We start from the raw sequence: 18,973 nt of genomic DNA on the forward strand, positions 1-18,973 counted from the left end.
TAAAGGAAAGAGGTTTAATTGACTCACATTTCAGCATGGCTGGGGAGGCCTCAGGAAACTTACAATCATGGAGGTAGAGGAAGCAAACATGTCCTTCTTCACATGGTGGCAGCAAGGAGAAGTGCCAGAAGGGGAAATGCCAGATGCTTATAAAACCATTAGATCTCATGAGAACTCACTCACTATCATGAGACCAGCATGCAGGTAACCATTCCCATGAGTAAATTACCTCCCACTGGGTCCCTCCCATGACATGTGGGAATTATGGGAGCTACAATTCAAGATGAGATTTGGGTGGGAACACAGCCAAACCATATCAATGGGAAATATGACCCACAAAACTCTCCTTTTGATAATTAATATTAAACACTGAAATATTTGACCCCATAATTCCTTTTGAAAAATGTATTACCTAGTAACTGCCTGTAGTATTCGTGGTAAAACAGCAAACTGATTCAATGTGAGAGGTGGCATTGAAACATTTCTGAAGCAACAGAGATAATCTTTGGCAAAAGTGATCAAGAACTAAAGAAAAGTCACAAACAAATAATCTTTGACTTGAATGAAAAATAAATACATATAGTTACAATAGGAGAATACTATAACAATTTTATTCTAAAAATCTTGAAGGCCAAGATGGACTTCCTAAAACTTTCTGGAGTTACTTTCTAGAAATATTGTTTAAAAATGACTCAAGAAAAATTCTACAAATTAATAACCATTATTAAAATTGAAATCAGTAATAAAAAAATCCTACTTCAAACCATTCCAGTACCAGTTGATTATTTATTATTTTCCTAAAAGGTTTTAGTAAGGCCTTAATAAATATTCCTTAATTTAATCTTAATCCTATAAAACTGTATTCAATTTGGAAAAAATGCTACCCAATTTGTTTTATATTGCAAATATAACTTATATAACAAACTAGACATATACAGTATAAGAAAAATAAAAATTTAAAAATTCAACCAACAAGCAAAATTAGATCATCCTCAATTATAAACAAAAACTTAATTAAAATACTAGCAAATATAATTCAGCAGTTTATTAAACAAGCACTACAACATTATCTACCATGAATTTTTATTAATCATGAAACCATAATACAGCTTTATTAAACCTATGAATAGAAATTAAAGGGAAAATTTCATATCATTATAATAAATCAAAAAATGACATTCAACACAACTCAACATCTGTGCTTGATTTTTTAAAAAATTCTAAGAAAACACTATAGAAGAGGATTTCTTTTAGTGAATACCATTCACTAAAAACTTACAACAAATTCCATACTCAATGTTGAAACTCTAGAAGCAGTCCCAACATCAGGATGTTCACTACTGACAATTTTATTCAATATTATACAGAAGATCCTGGGAAATTCAGTAAGACAAAGAAGTATGTGGTATGAGAATTGGAAAAAAAAAAAAAAGTAGGCAAACTTTGTGCTCATGTGAGCCAAAACTAATATGGAAAAAACATGGACAAAAAAGTAAATAAAAACTAAGATAATTTTGAGAAATGAGTTTGGGAGACTTTGTACCAAGGCTTATTATAAAGCTCTAGTGATGAAGACAGGCTGTATTGGAGCGTAAATAGACAGTGGACCAGTAGAACAGATTAGAGAGCCCTCATACAGATCTATCCCTAAAGGAAAACCTACCATTTAACAAAGGTGACGTCACATATCAGAGAGCAATCAATGGGTGAAATTGACAATCTACGTGAAAAAATCAAATAAGATCAGATGGCTATTTCACACTATATACAAAACAAAGTTTCAAGTGGATTAAAAATCTAAACGTAAAAAGCAAACACTTTAAACTCTTACAAATTCTTTTTTTTCTTATGTCAGGGTAGAGAAAAAATTCTTAAACTAGTCATTAGAACACAATAATGATTTAAAAAAAAATACTGCTAAAGTCAAAAACATTAGAATTGCTGTTCAAAGTCTCTGTAGATAAGATTAAAAGATAAAGAACAGACCAAAAAGAGATACTTGCAACTCTTATCATTGATAAGGATTAATATTCAGATTTAAGAACTCCTATTAGTAATTATGAAAACATTGAACAACCTGATGGAAAAGAAGGAAAAGGATATAAACAGAGACACCACAGAGGAAGAATCAGAATTGATAATAAACTTATAAAAAGATGCTCAGCCTCGCTACCAAACAAGGAAATGTTAATAAACCAAAATGAGATACCACTTCACATCAATCACATCAACAAAGATGTAAAAATTTGCCAGTGCCAAGCATTAATGAGAATGTGGTGAAATAAACACTTTGGAGGGCAATTTGATATCACCAAGTAACTGCTTCAACCCATCAGTGTTGACATATACAAGGAAACATATCCAAGAATGCTAACTGTAACATTTTAAACATAGCAAAACCTAAAAACAACATAACTGTCCATATAAAGGAAAATAGTCTGGTATGTTCATGCAACAAAATAATGTGCAACAGTTAAAATGAGTGAACTATAGATAAGTAAGCTGCAGAAGGACACAAACAGTGTGATATTATTTGTATATAGCATGAAATTTGTAAAAGGATATTATTTAGATACACACATGCTGTGTTCTAAAAGCATGCAAGCGAAAGATAGCAACTTCAGAATAGCAGTTACTTCTACGTAAGAGGGACGAAAATTTGGTTGGAGAAGAGCAACACAGGTGGATTAAACTCTCTCTCCAATGTTTTAGTGCTTAGAAATATCTGAGGCAAATATGGCCACATTTTAACATATGATCAGGTCGTGTAGTGAGTGCATGAGTGTTTATTATGCCATCCTCTATAACTCGGAATGTTTTTAATATTTTGCAACCTTCACCTTTGTTTCTTGTTTTCAAAAAACTAAAAATTAAAAAACAAGAAACAAAGGTACAGTGAGCTTTGTGGAACCAAATATAAAAAAAGCAATAAAACCTGACAGTCCTAGCTAGTGAGGGTTTGCCTGGACCTCAAGGCTAAGAAATCACTGCACTTACTTCCTCTCTCCCAACTCTACCTGGAACCCTCCTCTTAAAACATGTCCTGCTTTCCCCAGCATCCATCTTTCGTTTCCAGCCTGGCTTGCCTACTAGGCACTTCCTTTGTTCCTCTCCTCACCTCTACAGCAATATTCTTCGACAAGGCTTTCAGGTTTCAGGAGCTGATCTTTAATCCAGATTTTGAGTACAGAATCATTTCCTTGGGCAGACCCATGTCTAACCATCTGCTCAGATTCTTCCCTGGATATGGGTGAACTGTGGTATATTCATACTGTGAAATACTTCCCTGCAGTTAAAGGGAATGAACTATAGCCACATTTCCCAACATAGAAATATCAAAACATAATAGGGAGCAAAAGAAGCAAACGCTTCTCTCAGGAATCACTTCTATTTGCCCTCCTGGGCTAGAAAGCTGCCCACAGCCTGGCCTCAGCTGGAAGTGAGCACTGCCCTTCCACAGCTGCAGCACTTGAAGAGTCTGAAAACATGTGGGAAAAGCTTCTGCTCTAATGTTTATTGAAAGAACATAAATAGAATACAAAATAATACCTCTGGTATGTTTGAACACTGTAAAAATTACATATATAGAGCAGGACTAGAAGGGAATAAAGAGAAATGAAAATAGATTTTTAAAAAATGTGTCAGGATCACGGGTAATTTTCTCCCCTTTCTTTTGTATCCTATCGATATTGTTGTGTGTTTGTATAACAAGTTATTTTAAAATGTTAAAAAACATAGGTTGTAGGACAGATAGAATCAATCTGTAATCTTTCTGGTAATGAACAGTGAATTTTCTCTGAGTTGATAATGGGCTTCAATTCTGCTGTCAGAACCACAGTTTGTTGGCAATTCCAGGACACCCATTTCCTACTGATCACATGCTCTGGGATAAGAATAACATAGAGCACCACTGTATTATACAGCTGTCTGAAATTTTAATCATGACTTGCTTTTCAAAGCAACAGACTAATTACTTCATTTAACATTGTAGGATTGGCCGGGCGCGGTGGCTCACGCCTGTAATCCCAGCACTTTGGGAGGCCGAGGCGGGTGGATCACGAGGTCAGGAGATCGAGATCATCCTGGCTAACACGGTGAAACCCCGTCTCTACTAAAAATACAAAAAATTAGCCGGGCGCAGTGGCGGGCGCCTGTAATCCCAGCTACTCGGGAGGCTGAGGCAGGAGAATGGCGTGAACCCGGGAGGCGGAGCTTGCAGTGAGCCGAGATCGCGCCACTGCACTCCAGCCTGGGAGACAGAGCAAAACTCCGTCTCAAAAAAAAATAAAAAAAAATAAAATAAAAATAAAAAATAAAACATTGTAGGATTGATAAAGAAAGATTACAGGTATTTCAAAGGCAATTGGTCAAGTTGGTATGAACAAACTACCTGCCCCAAACTGTTGAGGTGTTAAGATTCCACTTAATAGAATGACCATAGGCCAGTAAGTTTTGCAACTGCATGGTAACAAAGCCCTTCTGGGAGCAGGAGTGTAATGTCTGGTCTAGATGATAGGTGTTGACAAAGCCCTGAGTTCCAGTCCTAGCTCTGCCACTGAATAATAGTGAGAAAGTGCTTGGTATTTCTGAGTTTCAGTTTTCTCTTTGGTGAAACAGAGATGATGGTGTACACCTAACGGAATGGATGTGAGCGTGAACTGAGATAATGAATGTAAAATAGTTAACTAGAGACCTGGCCCCTAGCAGATGCTCAGTAAATAACAGCTTTTATTTTTCAATCAGCTCATTTTCCCTGAGTTCTGTTATGTATGGCCCTTAGCTAAGTCATATAGGTGGGCCATTTTTTGAGGAGGCCTACAGGTAGAGTAGCAATTGACACTAAATGTAATTCCCGAAGATGTGACAGGTCTGGGGAATTCTATGATTTGAAGAGTACTATGACTATGGATTAACAATATAGCTAAACCCCACTCTCCACTGATTTTTCCACTCAGAACAAATCTATACAATATAGCCATACAACACAGGGCTGAACTGAGAACACCACAGCACACAGTTCTCTTCAATATACCAACATAGTCTTGTGTGTGATAATACCCCTTATGCTTAGGTTGGTAAATTATTTCTAAACTGAAAGTTTGTCACATTTTCTTACTGACAGAAAAAAAATAAAAGCAAAGCAAAGCAAAGCAAACAAAAGGTCGTAGGAGAAGAACCTGTTGCAAAAAGAATAAAAGTCAGACCATTGTTATGGAGCAGAATCCATAGGGCTATGACATGGGAGCACTAGAATGTAGAACTGGCACCTAGAAGAAACCTCCTGTTGCCCCTGCCACAAGCATCAGAGAACCACTGGTTTATCTCTCTGGTTTTTCTTTTCTGGAATCTATATGTGTTTATCCAGAAGAGCAGGAGGTTGATGATCAAGGAAGCAGCTCCTTAATCAGCCTAAACGGGAGGAGTAAGAAGAAGGATGAACCAGTGAGGCTGATCTGAGCTTAGAGAAAACTCTGAAGGACAAGGCAGGTGTTTTCAAGAATGCATTACCCATAAAATCTCAGACAGGGCGGCACCTTGCCCTTGGGAATATTCCAAACCAGATCCTACTGGCAGATTCTTCCAGATCACCTAAAGACTTCATATAAGAAACCTTCCCTCTTCACATCAGGTGCTCAATTTTCCTGTTTCTGTCTGAACTTTGCTCATTAAAAAAAAAATACAATAGATTTCACACTAAAGTGTTTATCTTCCTCCAGGGGATTTTTCGTCCATTTACTTGAGGAACTGTGCCCAGAAAATATTTTGAGAATGAAATTATAGCATGAGTGAAATAACTTACAGAGCCTCAACCTTTAGGGGCATGATTTCATATTACTCATTTTAAATAACGGCTGGTGTCTGGGAGTGCTATAGATATTTGTCCTGTTGCGTCATTGTGGGACATCTGAAAAATATTTTACTGGCAGCTTGCAAAGGAAAGACAAGTGATGGAGACAAGGCCATGGAAAGCATACAGCAGGGTCTGCATGGTGATCCCAGCACCTCTGAGCTCTCAGACTCACTTCAGGCAAGTCATTTTACACACCCCCTATCACCCCCTCAGGTTTCTTGCCTGCCAAACAGGGAGAATAATATTTTTCTAATTTACCTCTCATGGTTGTCATGAATTTTTTTATAAAACAACATTCATAGGAAGGTGTTTTGAGGAAAAATATAAAGGTACACATAAGTCATTACTATTTTCAGTCCTCAAGTTCCATTTGGGAACTTATTCCATTAGAATTAAGTTCTAGTTTCCACAGCTATCATCTCCCACTTGCCTTTGCAAAACCAAAATAATTTAAAGAGAGTTATGGGCTGAATTGTGTCCTCCAAAATTCATAGATTGAAACTATAACCCTGCAATGTGACTATATTTGGAGATTAAAAACACTTTTTTGCAACAGCTGGAAATCAAATAAAATACAAACTTGAAAGATACCTTTGTGTCTGTATCTATTGACTCCATTGAGTTAGGTTCTCAGCCTGAGAAAGGTCCTGAAGGGCCTTACTGGGAATGTCCTGACCTGCCACATGTAGCCCAGGCCTCTAGGATTTGGATTCTTAGGAGTTGAGCCAAGGTATAAGGTGGCTAGTCTTGGACCTTGAATGGCCCTTACACTATGGAAAAATTTCCCTAGCTGCATTGGAATGTTTGGGCTTTTTACTTTGGTTGAGATTTGAGGTCACACAAATGTCCAATGATAGATGCTAATGCTGAAGTTTTTAAATCTCATTTTATTTTTATATGTTTATTCATTCGTTGTACCTTGTCCAGCTGGATCCAGCTAGATTTGAGGTTCCATGAAACTAACATGTGATTTGCTGTAACTGCCTGCCCGGTGGTCATTCTTCTAGACTCTATGGGCATGTCTTTGGTCAGAAATAATATTTTTAAATAACTCTCTGTACTCTATTTTTTGTTTTTTGTTTTTTTGTTTTTTTTTTTTTTTTTGAGGAGGAGGAGAAATGGGACACATTGACATGAATCCTTCAGCAGGTGATTTTGTAAGACTCAGCGTAGCCTGTGCTGTTATCCAGACTGAAGAAAACATCCATTTCACTTTCATCTCTCTGGCTGTGCAACCACCCTCAAATCAACATTACTGAAAGAGTTCTTCAAATTAGCACCACAGAAAGGATACTGTACTGTGTCTGTCAGAGCTGTTTTCTCTCTCCCTTTTCAGCTGTGCTTTTCCACCTGCAGAAAACTCCACCTACTTCCTAAACCAAAGCAGGCAGTATGCAGAGAGGCATGCCTTTACTAGCAGGAGAGGTCTGAAAATAGCTGTTTAGCTATAAATTCAGAACCTGGTACACCTGGTGTGAGTGCTGGGCACCTGGGGCCTGACCAAATGGTAGTCCTCTTCTTCCCTCCGCATTCTGGGCCTGGTCCACATGGCCTGGCCTTCTGCCTCAGCTTCCTGCTGGGACTTGAGCCCTTTGCCGAGTCACAACCCTCTGGACTAAGGCCCTACACGTTGCCTGGCTTCTCAAAGACCTTTCCCTCAGGGAGAATAAACATGCTCCCATAGTCTCTTTTCACTCTTCCTCCTTCCTCACTGTGGGCAACCATTGCCTTCCCAACAACTGGCTAGGCTCCTGTGTGAACACAGATACCCAGAGGAATGTCACTGTATTGTAAAGACTGAATATTCAGTGCCAGGTTTGAATACGTCCTGGTGGGGGCATGATGCCTTAGCCAATCAGCTGACATGTGGGATAGGCGTTGACAAGAACATTCTCGTCCCCAAAAATTGTATATAGCCCTGATCTGCTCCAAACCACATACAGAAGAGAAACCTAAGGCTCAGAGAAAAAGCTGAGGCAAGACACTATGAATCATTATCTATTATTCAATAAATACTGAATATATAGTAGGTACAAGATATGCACTGCTGCGGTTTCTCTTTCATTTGAGAGGTTTTGTTGGTTCAACAGAAGTCCCACCCTTCCTATATAACAAATCTTAGCATAGCAAAAAATGAGGTTATGACACTGAGTTCTCCCTCCATTAAACCACAGGCTCCACGAGTAAAGACTGTGAAGGAGGAGCAGTGAGATTAGTCTTTTCTTTCGGAATCTGCAGAAGCCGCTTCTGCTGCATGATTAGAGAAGTGAGTTTTTTCTCTAACTTTCTTCCGAATAGTTTCTACGCTCCACGGTTTGTGGATTTTCAACAGGCAAGGGGTGGGGGTGCAAACTCATAACTAGGAAGTCTGACAGGAAATGTGTATGAAAGAAAATATGAAACATGCAAACCTGAGGAAAAAGAAATCCTTTGATCTAGTGAAGTCTTTGGTAACCATATTTCAAGAACTCTGATATTGTCCAGGCTTCTAATAAATGGCCTTCTGGCAATTCTTAAATCTAGAGCTTTGGTTTTTTGTTGTTGTTGTTGTTGTTGTTGTTAATCCACATACCCCAGTCTCCACAAGATTCCATGGGGGCTTAAAACAATAATCCTTAAACAATGCTATGAAAGATTATGCAGTTATGAGAAAATGAGGTCTGGCAACGTGTAGCTTACTCTAACAGGGCTTTCCATTTATTATAATAAAATAGCCTCCGTACTGTCTGTCCATTCTCACACCGAAGGTTCCTTTTACTTGTGAAATGATTGCTGCACAATAGAGGCTGAGTCCAGAGGCCTCAAACAGTCTCCTCTGAAATGACAAGAACTGTTTTTTCATCTACCTCTGGTCTCTGTGCAGATAAGTAAGTTACTTTCTCTGTATTTGAATTTCACTGAAACCATTGCTTACAGCAGCAACAATAAAAAGATTTCCTTAAAAAATACATACATATATGTGTATGTTTGCATATGTAGATACAGATATATATACATACAGGCATGTGTATCTTCAAAGGTAAAAAAAAAATCCATTTGTGGCCGGGCGCGGTGGCTCACGCCTGTAATCCCAGCACTTTGGGAGGCCGAGGCAGGCGGATCACGAAGTCAGGAGATAGAGACCATCCTGGCTAACACGGTGAAACCTCGTCTCTATTAAAAATACAAAAAATTAGCCGGGCGCAGTGGCGGGCGCCTGTAGTCCCAGCTGCTCGGGAGGCTGAGGCAGGAGAATGGCGTGAACCCGGGAGGCGGAGCTTGCAGTGAGGTGAGATCGCGCCACTGCACTCCAGCCTGGGCGACAGAGCAAGACTCTGTCTCCAAAAAAAAAAAAAAAAATCCATTTGTTATTGCATTAGTTAATATTTAGACTATCAAAAATAGTTTAATAAGAATAAAAACAGACATTTTGAACATATCTATGCCAGGTGCCTTGGTTGCTTGATCATAACAACACTAGGGCAGCCATTATTAATATTCTCATTTTACATAGTAGGACATAAGACGTATAAAAAGGGACATAAACCATCATCCTTCGTGAAATTTAAAAATTTCCCCTAGATTTTTTTTTAAGTCATATTTCAAAAAGATAAGAAAAATGGAACATCTGCTCAGTGAAACTTCAGGCAGAAAACGATGAACTCTTAGATTAAGCCAATTGTCCATAGGCAGTTTCTCTTGGCTTTAATAATTTAGAAATAATGTTTCCTTCTTCTCATGAAGTGATTTTGGCATCTTTGATTTGTATTACTTTGGAAAGAGCAAAGTTAGTTAATTAAAATCATAAACCTAGATGAGCTAGGTTAGGATTCTACTCTGCTAATAACGTTAATATTTCATGGTGTCTTAGCCTATCTAATAATGAGAAAGTAACTACTTTATCTTTCAAATATTTTCATTTACTTTCTTATGAGCAGCACAGCTAAAAGTTTTGTTTTGTTTTAAATGAGAAAAAAGGATTTGCGACAATAAAAAAAAGTAATGTTTCTGGATATGTAAACATGAAATCTATAAAACAAATGTTTTGCTAAAATATGTCTTCTTTTATCACTGATTTATCTGACAGCAAAAATTGTTTTCCTGGGGAGCAAAAGATTTCATGGAGGAAAGTTTGTATCCTAAAACACATTGATTATACAAACTGAACATATTGTAGAGTCGAGAATGAAAACCCATCTCTGTATCTAAATCAGAGATGCGTAGGTTTAAATGCTTCATTGAAATTGTCTTTAGGTTGATAGTTTAGCCACCATGCCTATCCTCTTGCCAATAATACACATTCATAAATCAGTCAGGTTTCTGTTGGATTGAAATATTGACACTTTGGCCAGAGGAAGAAAAACATGGTCGAACCAATTTGATGTCTTTGAGACTAATTTCAGAGAATTTGATGGATCTGGCCCAAAAATATTTGTAAGTTTTAATAAGCTGCATTTAATTTTCCCCTCCTCTAAACTGAGCAAGAGAGAAAATCTTAATATATAATAATAATAACCAAAATTCTCATGAAAACCTTTTTCTATTCATTCAACCCAGAAAAAAAGGAAACTTTAATGAATGCCAACATGGACATAAAAGAGAGGGAATATTTTTAAATTTATTAAGACAAATAGTGTAGTAGAGTAGAAATAATATTTCAAGTCCTGGACTTGCACACTAGCTCTGTCATTTAACTGTGTGATGAGCCTCCTGAGCCTGAATCTTCTTCTAAAAACTAGATCTATAATGCTTCTCTTGTTTACCCCGCAAGATTGCTGTATCTCAAGATTTATTCTGGTTAAAAGTCTTTTGTAAACATGTAAGTACTCCAAATCATTTTAATACTAATATGATCCTTCTTAAAAAAAATTCGGGAGGAATGATAGTAGCTGATGTTATTGCTGTTGTTCAGAATGACAGCCTCCCAGGAGAACCATTCCCATTTTCATTGCAACTCGAGAGACAACAATCAATGCTATTCAAGTAATCTTTGTGTCATACAACCAGGTCTGCATAGAACACTAGGTAATCAATAGTCTCTATTATTTGATCCCGACAAAATGAATGATCAAAGCATTCTAAACAGTCAATAAGCCTGACTCTTTTAAAATAAATCAAGTATTTTATTACTTTTCCCTGAAGTGACTGCCCGAATCAGGGAGGGGCAGACGCAGACATGCCCACAAAATTAACCAAGAAACTATCCTCTGGTTAAATCATTGTGAAGCAGAGCTGTTATAACGCTTGGGGTTTGTAAGCACACTTAAAAGAATTATATATCTATATAAACCTGTTACTAAAGTTCTTCATAACGGTAATAATTTAGGAAGGTAAAAGAGGGTAGATGGATAGATGGATGGACAGATAGACAAACAAGGGACCAATGGATAGACAGACATAGTAGATGGATAAATAACTTAAAAGTGTATGCTTTCAGTACTGATTTTAACAATTCAAATAGGAGAAAGAAAAAAAATTACTCTTAATGACATTCCTAGGGATAATGACTGTAAATGTTTTAATACTTACTAATGTTCCTTATAGTATTTTTCTATGTATAGTTTCCTGTTAGTTTATTTTACAAAATTGAATTATACTATACTATGGGTTGATGTTTGTGTCAACCCCAAATTTATATATGGAAACCCTAATCCCCAAGGTGATGATATTAGGAGGTGGGCCCTTTTGGGAAAGGTGATTAAGTCATGAGTGGGAGCCCTTATGGATGGAATTAGTGCCCTTATAAAATAGGCCCAATCTCTTGTTTGCTCCTTCTCACATGAGGACACAGCCAGAAGATACTATCTGTGGATCAGAAACTAGACCCTCACCAGACACCAAATCTGCTGGAGTATGGACTTCCTAGCTTCTAGAACCGTAAAAAAGAAATTTCTGTTGTTTATAAACTACCCAATTTGTGGTATTTTGTTGTAGCAGCCTGGACGGACTAAGACAGCATATTCTATTTTTAAATCAACTTTGTTGGGGGTATAATAAAATTTGTAAATTTTAAATATCAAACTTGATAATACTTTGATTTTTAAAAAAGTCTCATGTACCCACTATCCCTATCAAGACATAAAACATTTATATCACCAAAATGGTCCCTTGTTCCCCTTTGCTTGAAGCCCCTCTCAAACCATGTCCCTGGCTGTCACTGATATGTTTTTTGTTGCCATAGATTAGTCTTGCCTACTCTAGAAATTCATATATGGAAACACAGAGTTTGTAATTATTTATGCCTGGCTTTTATTCACCTGGTATAATGCTTCTGAGATTTATTCATGCATCCATAGTTTGTTCTTTTCATCATTGAGTACTATTCCACTGTAGGAATTCAATACAATTTGCTTATTCATTTACTTTCTGAGGAACATTTGGCTTGTTTCTAGTTTTTTGGTATTAAGAATAAAGCTATTATGAACATTTATATATTAAATATGAAAGTTTGAATGATGCTTTTTATACTCAATATAAAACAGAAGTGTTTATCAATTATTTGTAAAATTTTCAGAAATATTATTTTAAATGCCTAATTTTCATTCAGTGGATACACCATAATTTCCTTAAACACCCTCTATATTGGTACATCTAAGTTGTTTCTCATTTTTTTAATAAATAATAATGTAAGAAACATCTTTGCTTTTTCTCTGCGTTGAGTGCCAGCAAAATTTTTAAGAGCAGTTCGAAATTAAGCTGAGATAAAAAAGTGAAAAAAAAATGCTCAATAATGTTTATTTCATTCTTTGGTCTTAAATATACATTAAAACATTGGACATTCTACCAGGATAATTAAAAAATGCATTCTAAATTCTAGATGCTTTCTAAAGAGTTTCCTCTCTTCCTGGCTTTTATTCTTTTCTTTTTTTCTTTCTTTTTTCTTTGCTGAGAGTTTCTGAAGAGGGTTAGCTTCATTTGCTATTTTTTCCCCTTTTCAATTGACAATCACCTTGATGAATAGAGGAAGAAATGCATCTTAACTCTCTTTGGATTAATTGGAAGGAAAGAAACTGTTCAACGGAGCCAGGTATGTAGGTGGTGAGAATTGTTTGTTTTTTTCTTAAGCTTGGAAAGTGTGCTTCTGCAACATGGCAGTTGAGCCCCACATCAAAGAAGCAAAATATAGAATAACAGAACAAAAAAGACAATTCTTTTTGGAGCCAAAAAATGATCAAAACAAAGCTTCAAAGGTAGAGCCTATAGTGACAGAACTGCTGGGGACTGAAGGATTTAAAATACACCTGTGTTAATGCTAACTGGAAAACTCATATTCACAATCTCAACAGTCCTTAAACAAGCAACATACTTACTGTGCGTTTCTGTTCTAAATGGCCCCAGTATCATTTTTCTGGGGAAGAGAACACGGGGTCCATTTTTCCATACCAAGAAATGGACCCTTAAAATACCTCATTGCCTTCAATTCTTCTTTGCAATTACTGCGGTCATATTTGCATATTTTTAATAATTATATATTTGCCTACCCTGTCTTTCTCTCAGGAATTGTATAGCACATCCTTGAATTGTGTTTATCCAATCCACATTTCTCTTCTGCTGGAAATTCAGAGGACTGTTTCTCACTAATATCAAGCATGTGGGTCTAGTGATGTTGCCATCTCAATGCCCACCCAGCTGGTAAGGGAGGGTCACAAGACCCAAGATGGGTAATTGTAGTTACACCTAGCCATGGTGATTGGTCTAAAATAATAGTAAACCGCTCAAATCCAGCCAGAGCATCTTCCCAAAGCTTTTTTTTTAAGAAGCCTTGTTCCAATGATATATTGGAGCTAATCAATGGGCTCTTACTGGTTCATACGAACCAACTGCTAAATTTTCAGGAATTGTGCAAGCTAGTCAATAAAATGCTGGCAACTTGAAATCAGCCATGATGGGAGTATTTATAGCACAAAAATGTCAAAGTGCTACAAGTTGAGATTTCTCTTTTTTATTTTAGTTTTTAATTTCGAAGAACAAAAATAATATCTTTTCTTTATAATCTTTCCTCCAAGAATGTATTCTGTGATGCTTAACACATCTTTCTGAGTCACATTATGAGGCTTTAATCATAATGACAGTATTATAGTGAAATGTGGTAGTGTTAGGATGGGAATCAGGAATGAGGACATCGTGTTTTTCAGAACTAAGGTCTCACTTCTACAGATAACATTGAAAATTCAGGTTTCAGAATCAGCGAGAGTTGAGTTCAAATCCTACCTCTGGCTCTCACAATCTAACGTGGGCATGTTCCTCAAGCCTATCTTCAGGATAGTTTGGTTGTGTGTTAATATTTGATAGAGAGGTATAACCTTTCCCTAAAAGGGAATTTCCCCTCCCCTTACCTCGAAGTGCTTTCCAGAATTCACACAATGTTTTGTTATATATTTTTTAATTCCAAAATTCTTGGCAATAATTTTCTAGACTACACTGTTCTGCTGATAAGCACCTTGTGTCTGTGTGGCATTTTTTACTTTTCAAACTATTTTCCAATTTCTGCTGCACTAGATCAGATTCTTGAAATGTAGCCTATATCTGAGATAGCATTCATCTCAGAGAGACATAGTTTGGTGATTTCTTACTAAAATTTGAAAGGATCTGTTCATTTGTTACCAGTAACATCTTTTGTTGATAAAGTGCCTTATGAAGTTTTCATTGATTATGAACTCACCAGTATATATGTGATTATACACCCCAAAAAGGTGGCAAGCTTTGAGCCCAACTTACCATACAGCTATAGATAGATAGATAGATAGATAGATAGATAGATAGATAGATAGATAGATAGATAGAGGTATACATACATACATACCTATGTGCATATAATGACACATATATACATAAAGGCCCAGATGCAGAACAAAATTTTTGCTTTGAAAAATGCTGTGGTCTAGTTGGTCTGGACATTCTGGTACCTTAGCTTATACACCAGGAGACGTTGATGATTAATTTTAGTTGTTAACTTGACTGGATTAAGGAATACTCAGATAGCTGGTAGGGCATAATTTTGCCATATGTCTGTGTGGTTGTTTATGGAAGAGATTGGCATTTGAATCAGCGGGCTGAGTAAGGAAGATCTACCCTCATCCAAGGTGGGTGGACATCATCCCATCAGCTGAGAGCCCAGATAGAACAAAAAGTCAGAGGAAAGGTGAGCTTGCTCTCTCTCTTCTCTCTCTCTCTCTTCTGAAGTTGGGATACCCTCCTTCTCCTGCCTTTGGACATCAGAACTCCAGGTTCTCCAGTCTTTGGACTCTAGGATTTGCACAAACACCTGCAGGTTCTCAGGCCTTCTGCCTTGGAATAGGAGCTACACCACTGGCTTCCCTGGCTCTCCAGCTTGCTGAGGGCATATTGTATAATTCCTCAGCTTATATAATTGCACGAACCCCTAATAAGTTCCCTATGTATGTATGTATGTATGTATCTGTCTATCTATCTACCCATCTATCTATCTATCTATCTATCTATCTATCTATCTATCTATCTATCATCTATCTATCTATCTATCTATCTATCTATCTATCTATCTATCTATCTAGTGCCCTATTGGTTATGTCTTTCTGGAGAACCCTAATACAAACATCATACTTAATTTTCACTGTTCATTTCAATAAATATTTATTGAGCACATTTCTGTGTTAGACACAGACATCTACTACTTGAATCTCTCAAGCAAATCTCCATCTTTAAAGAATGTAACCTGATTTTTTGATCATTCGAATCAAAATATTCTCAGAAGTAACATTTAATGTAACTCATTAATTTTCCAATGATTCTTATCTAAGAAATTTTTTGGCTGCTTCATGAAATTATTACAATGAAATATTTCTTCTAAAAAACTTCCTCAGCTATTCATCTTAGTCAGCTAGGTCTGATATACCAAAATACCATAGACTGCATGGCTTAAACAATAGACATTTGTTTCTCATACTTCTGGAGGCAACATGCCCAACATCAGGGTGCCAGTATGGCCAGGTTCTTATTGAGGGCTCTCTTCCTCACTTGCTGATGGTCACCTTTCTGCTGTATCCTCACATAGTGGAGAGTGAAAGTTCTGGCATTTCTCCCTCTTCTTATAAGGACACTGATGCCATCATGGAGGCTTTACCCTCATGACCACGTCTAAACCTAATTCCTTTTTAAGAGCCCCACCTCCTAATACCATCACATTGGGTATTAGGGCTTCAACATATGGACTTTGGTGGACCACCAACTTCAGTCCCTAACACCACTGCTATAAGAATGCATGTTTGTGTCTCCCCAAATTCATATTTTGCAATCTAATCCTTAAAGGTGTAATATGAGAAAGTGGGGCCACTGGGAGGTGATTAAGTCATGAAGGCTCTGCCCACATGGATGGCATTAGTGCCCTTATAAAATAAACCCCAGAGAGCTAGCTGGCCTTGTCTGCCATGTAAGCATGCAGCAAGAAGGTGCCATGACAAAGAGAGCAAGCCTTCACCAGACACCAAATCTGCCAGCACCTTGATTGTGGACTTACCAGCTTCCAGGACTGTGAGCAATAAAGTTTCTGTTGTTTATAGACTATACAGTTCATGGTACTTTGTTATAGCAGCCCAAAAGGACTAAGACAACTACCCATTGGCAGACTTCTAGGTGTGATCATTACAACCTTCTTGATCTGGACCTCATCTGTGTTGCTGATCTGTGTGTCAGTAATGGGAACAACAACAAAGACTGTCAAAGGCAGGAAAATAGCACATATTCAAGGACTCTAACAGGCAAAAAGGGCAGGGTTTAACTTGAAAATGCCATCATTGTCTTAACACCAAACTGAAAGAAGTGGCATCACTAGAGCTGTGGCAAAGGATCAACAGTAGGGGAGGTGCGAGAGACTGAAGGAAGATTCAAAGTGCTCCAGGAAGTTTCTTACCAGCATTATCTCCTGACCATGTGAGGGTTTTCTGTGCTTTCTTCATCAGGCCTTTTTGAGTTATGAGTGAATCCCAAATCAAACTGACTTAAGAAACGCAAAAGTAAGCATGAAATCTATCAGCTCTTGAATACCTGGGAAGTTCACAGATCCAAGGCATGACTGGATGTAGGGGTTCAAATATTGTCCCTAGACCTAAGGGTATTTCCATTTCTTGGCTCTCAGAATCTCTGCTTCACCCCAGATAGTCTCTGCCCACATGGTGGCCCCAAGCAGTACTCCACATAACCATGACGTCCAGGGGCACAGAATGTTCTGATTGGCCAAGCATGTATCATGTGCCTACCCTGGGGACTAAGGGGTGGGGTTAGTCCCACCTGAACCACATGACTCAGGCGTAGGATCTGGTCCCTAAGAAGAGATAAGGACCTTATGATTAAAAGCTGGGGAGAATAGACATTAGGATTTCAGTTCTTCCTGACTAGTCTCTGGCTGCAACCCCAGGCAGGCAGCATCCATTAAAACTTTAGGCTTTAAGGTCAAACAGACCTGTATTCATATCCTAGGTCTGCCACTTCCCAGCAGTGGGAACTCAGGCAAGTTACATAATGTCTCTGTATCTGTATCTATAAAATGGAAATATTAATTATACCTTGCTCATAGATTTCCTGTGAGGATTATAGGAGACCATGTATGTATAGAAGGCCCAATATAGTACCCGGCAAACAGTAACCAAGCACTTAAATATGTAAAGAAGGAGGTGTGACTGACAAGCATAGATAATTTAGAGACAAAATGAATTTTATCTCTGAACAGTCATGGGCACCTTTTAAAATCACTGATAAGAAGATGGAAACAAAACACAAACTTAATTCATCTACTGGTATTAAATATTTCATAGGTGTACTAAGATGTTTCTCAAACATTTCATAAGGATTTCCATCACTACATTAAAGATTTTCTCAATGGTTTCACGACTTCAGAGAGGTAACCACTATTTAGCTTCTGCACCTTTATTAAAAGTATATGCACAATTTAGGGGAAATATTTTGAAATATTAGGATTTGTCACAGCCCTAAATTACTCTTTTGTGGTCATCTGCAAATGCAGGCTACCTGGTTATATATTTTGATGGGGAAGAAGAGGGGAAATTCAGGACCTACATAAGAGATTGAAGTAAAATCTAATACGAAATTGAGATTGCTAACACAGCACAGAAGTGCCAAAACTGCATGGATAAGTGATTCTGAAAACCATCAAACAGACATGCCACAAGGTCAACCAAAATGTAATGTTCCTGAGAGTAACGAGTGACTTTAGTCCAATAGTTATTAAAGTGCCTGAGAGAAAGTTTTTCTCTTCTACTAGCTTCTTTCGCTTATAGGAGAATATTATGTAATACATACATTTCATCTTGCCTTTAATTGCCTGGTTTAATCATAAACACTTAACAATTTTTTTTTTTAATTTTTGCCATACCAGAGGACAAATCTGTCCTGGTGTTGGAGTCTCTTGGAATTCCTGACAAGGAGAAAAGTACACCAAGTAAACTAGTAAAACAAAAGGTAAGAAGGCCCAATCCAAAATCCAAAGAAGTCCATTTAATTTTCTTCTGTCCTTAATTTTTCCCTCCTTCCCTCCCTTCCTTCTTTCCTTTCTTCCTTACTTCTTTCTTTTAAGCGCAAGCAATATGTGACTATTTTGTCATATTCAGATGATATTTTTACAACCAAAGAGCCAAATTTGATAATATGCTGAAGTTATGTGCCATACAAATACATAATCTTTGATGGTCAGGATTGAATTTGCATTGTTAATAGCAATGATTTTCTAAGTCAACTACACCAAAACACCTAAGTGAAAAATCCACTTGAAAAATCTCTTGGTAATATCACAACCAACAGCCAAACAGTTTCATAATTAAATGCACCTTAAAAATTATTTCATGGGCATATTATAGACATTACCCTTATGAACTTCAGTTGGAGTTGTTTTTCAGCATAAAATTTAGTACTTCTCCTTCGGTGAATAATAATAAAGTAGTTAAAGTAGGGTCATGGTTTGAATGTACCAAAGTTCATTTGTTGGAAAATTAATCCCCAATTTAGCAGTGTTAAGAGGTGGGAACTTTCAGAAGTGTTTAGGTCATGAAGGCTCTGTCCTCATGAATGGACTAATGTTGTTATCATGGAAGTGGGTTTCTGATAAAAAGGATAAGTTTGGCTCCCTTCCCTCCTCTCGCTTTTGCATACTTG

The 18,973-nt window shown here is 37.3% G+C and overlaps 1 long non-coding RNA gene across 1 annotated transcript in view; it reads left to right on the forward strand.

The window, feature by feature from the left end:
• LOC131382030 (uncharacterized) overlaps positions 1-18,973 on the forward strand; it is a 104,436-nt gene that overhangs the window by 20,631 nt on the left and 64,832 nt on the right. Inside the window, exon 2 of the long non-coding RNA XR_009211180.1 lies at positions 18,201-18,283. This is a non-coding gene — a long non-coding RNA (uncharacterized LOC131382030). The remainder of the gene's footprint in view (positions 1-18,200; positions 18,284-18,973) is intronic.

The sequence above is a fragment of the Hylobates moloch genome, unplaced genomic scaffold (genome assembly GCF_009828535.3).
Source record: "Hylobates moloch isolate HMO894 unplaced genomic scaffold, HMol_V3 SCAFFOLD_19, whole genome shotgun sequence".
Lineage (NCBI taxonomy): Eukaryota > Metazoa > Chordata > Mammalia > Primates > Hylobatidae > Hylobates > Hylobates moloch.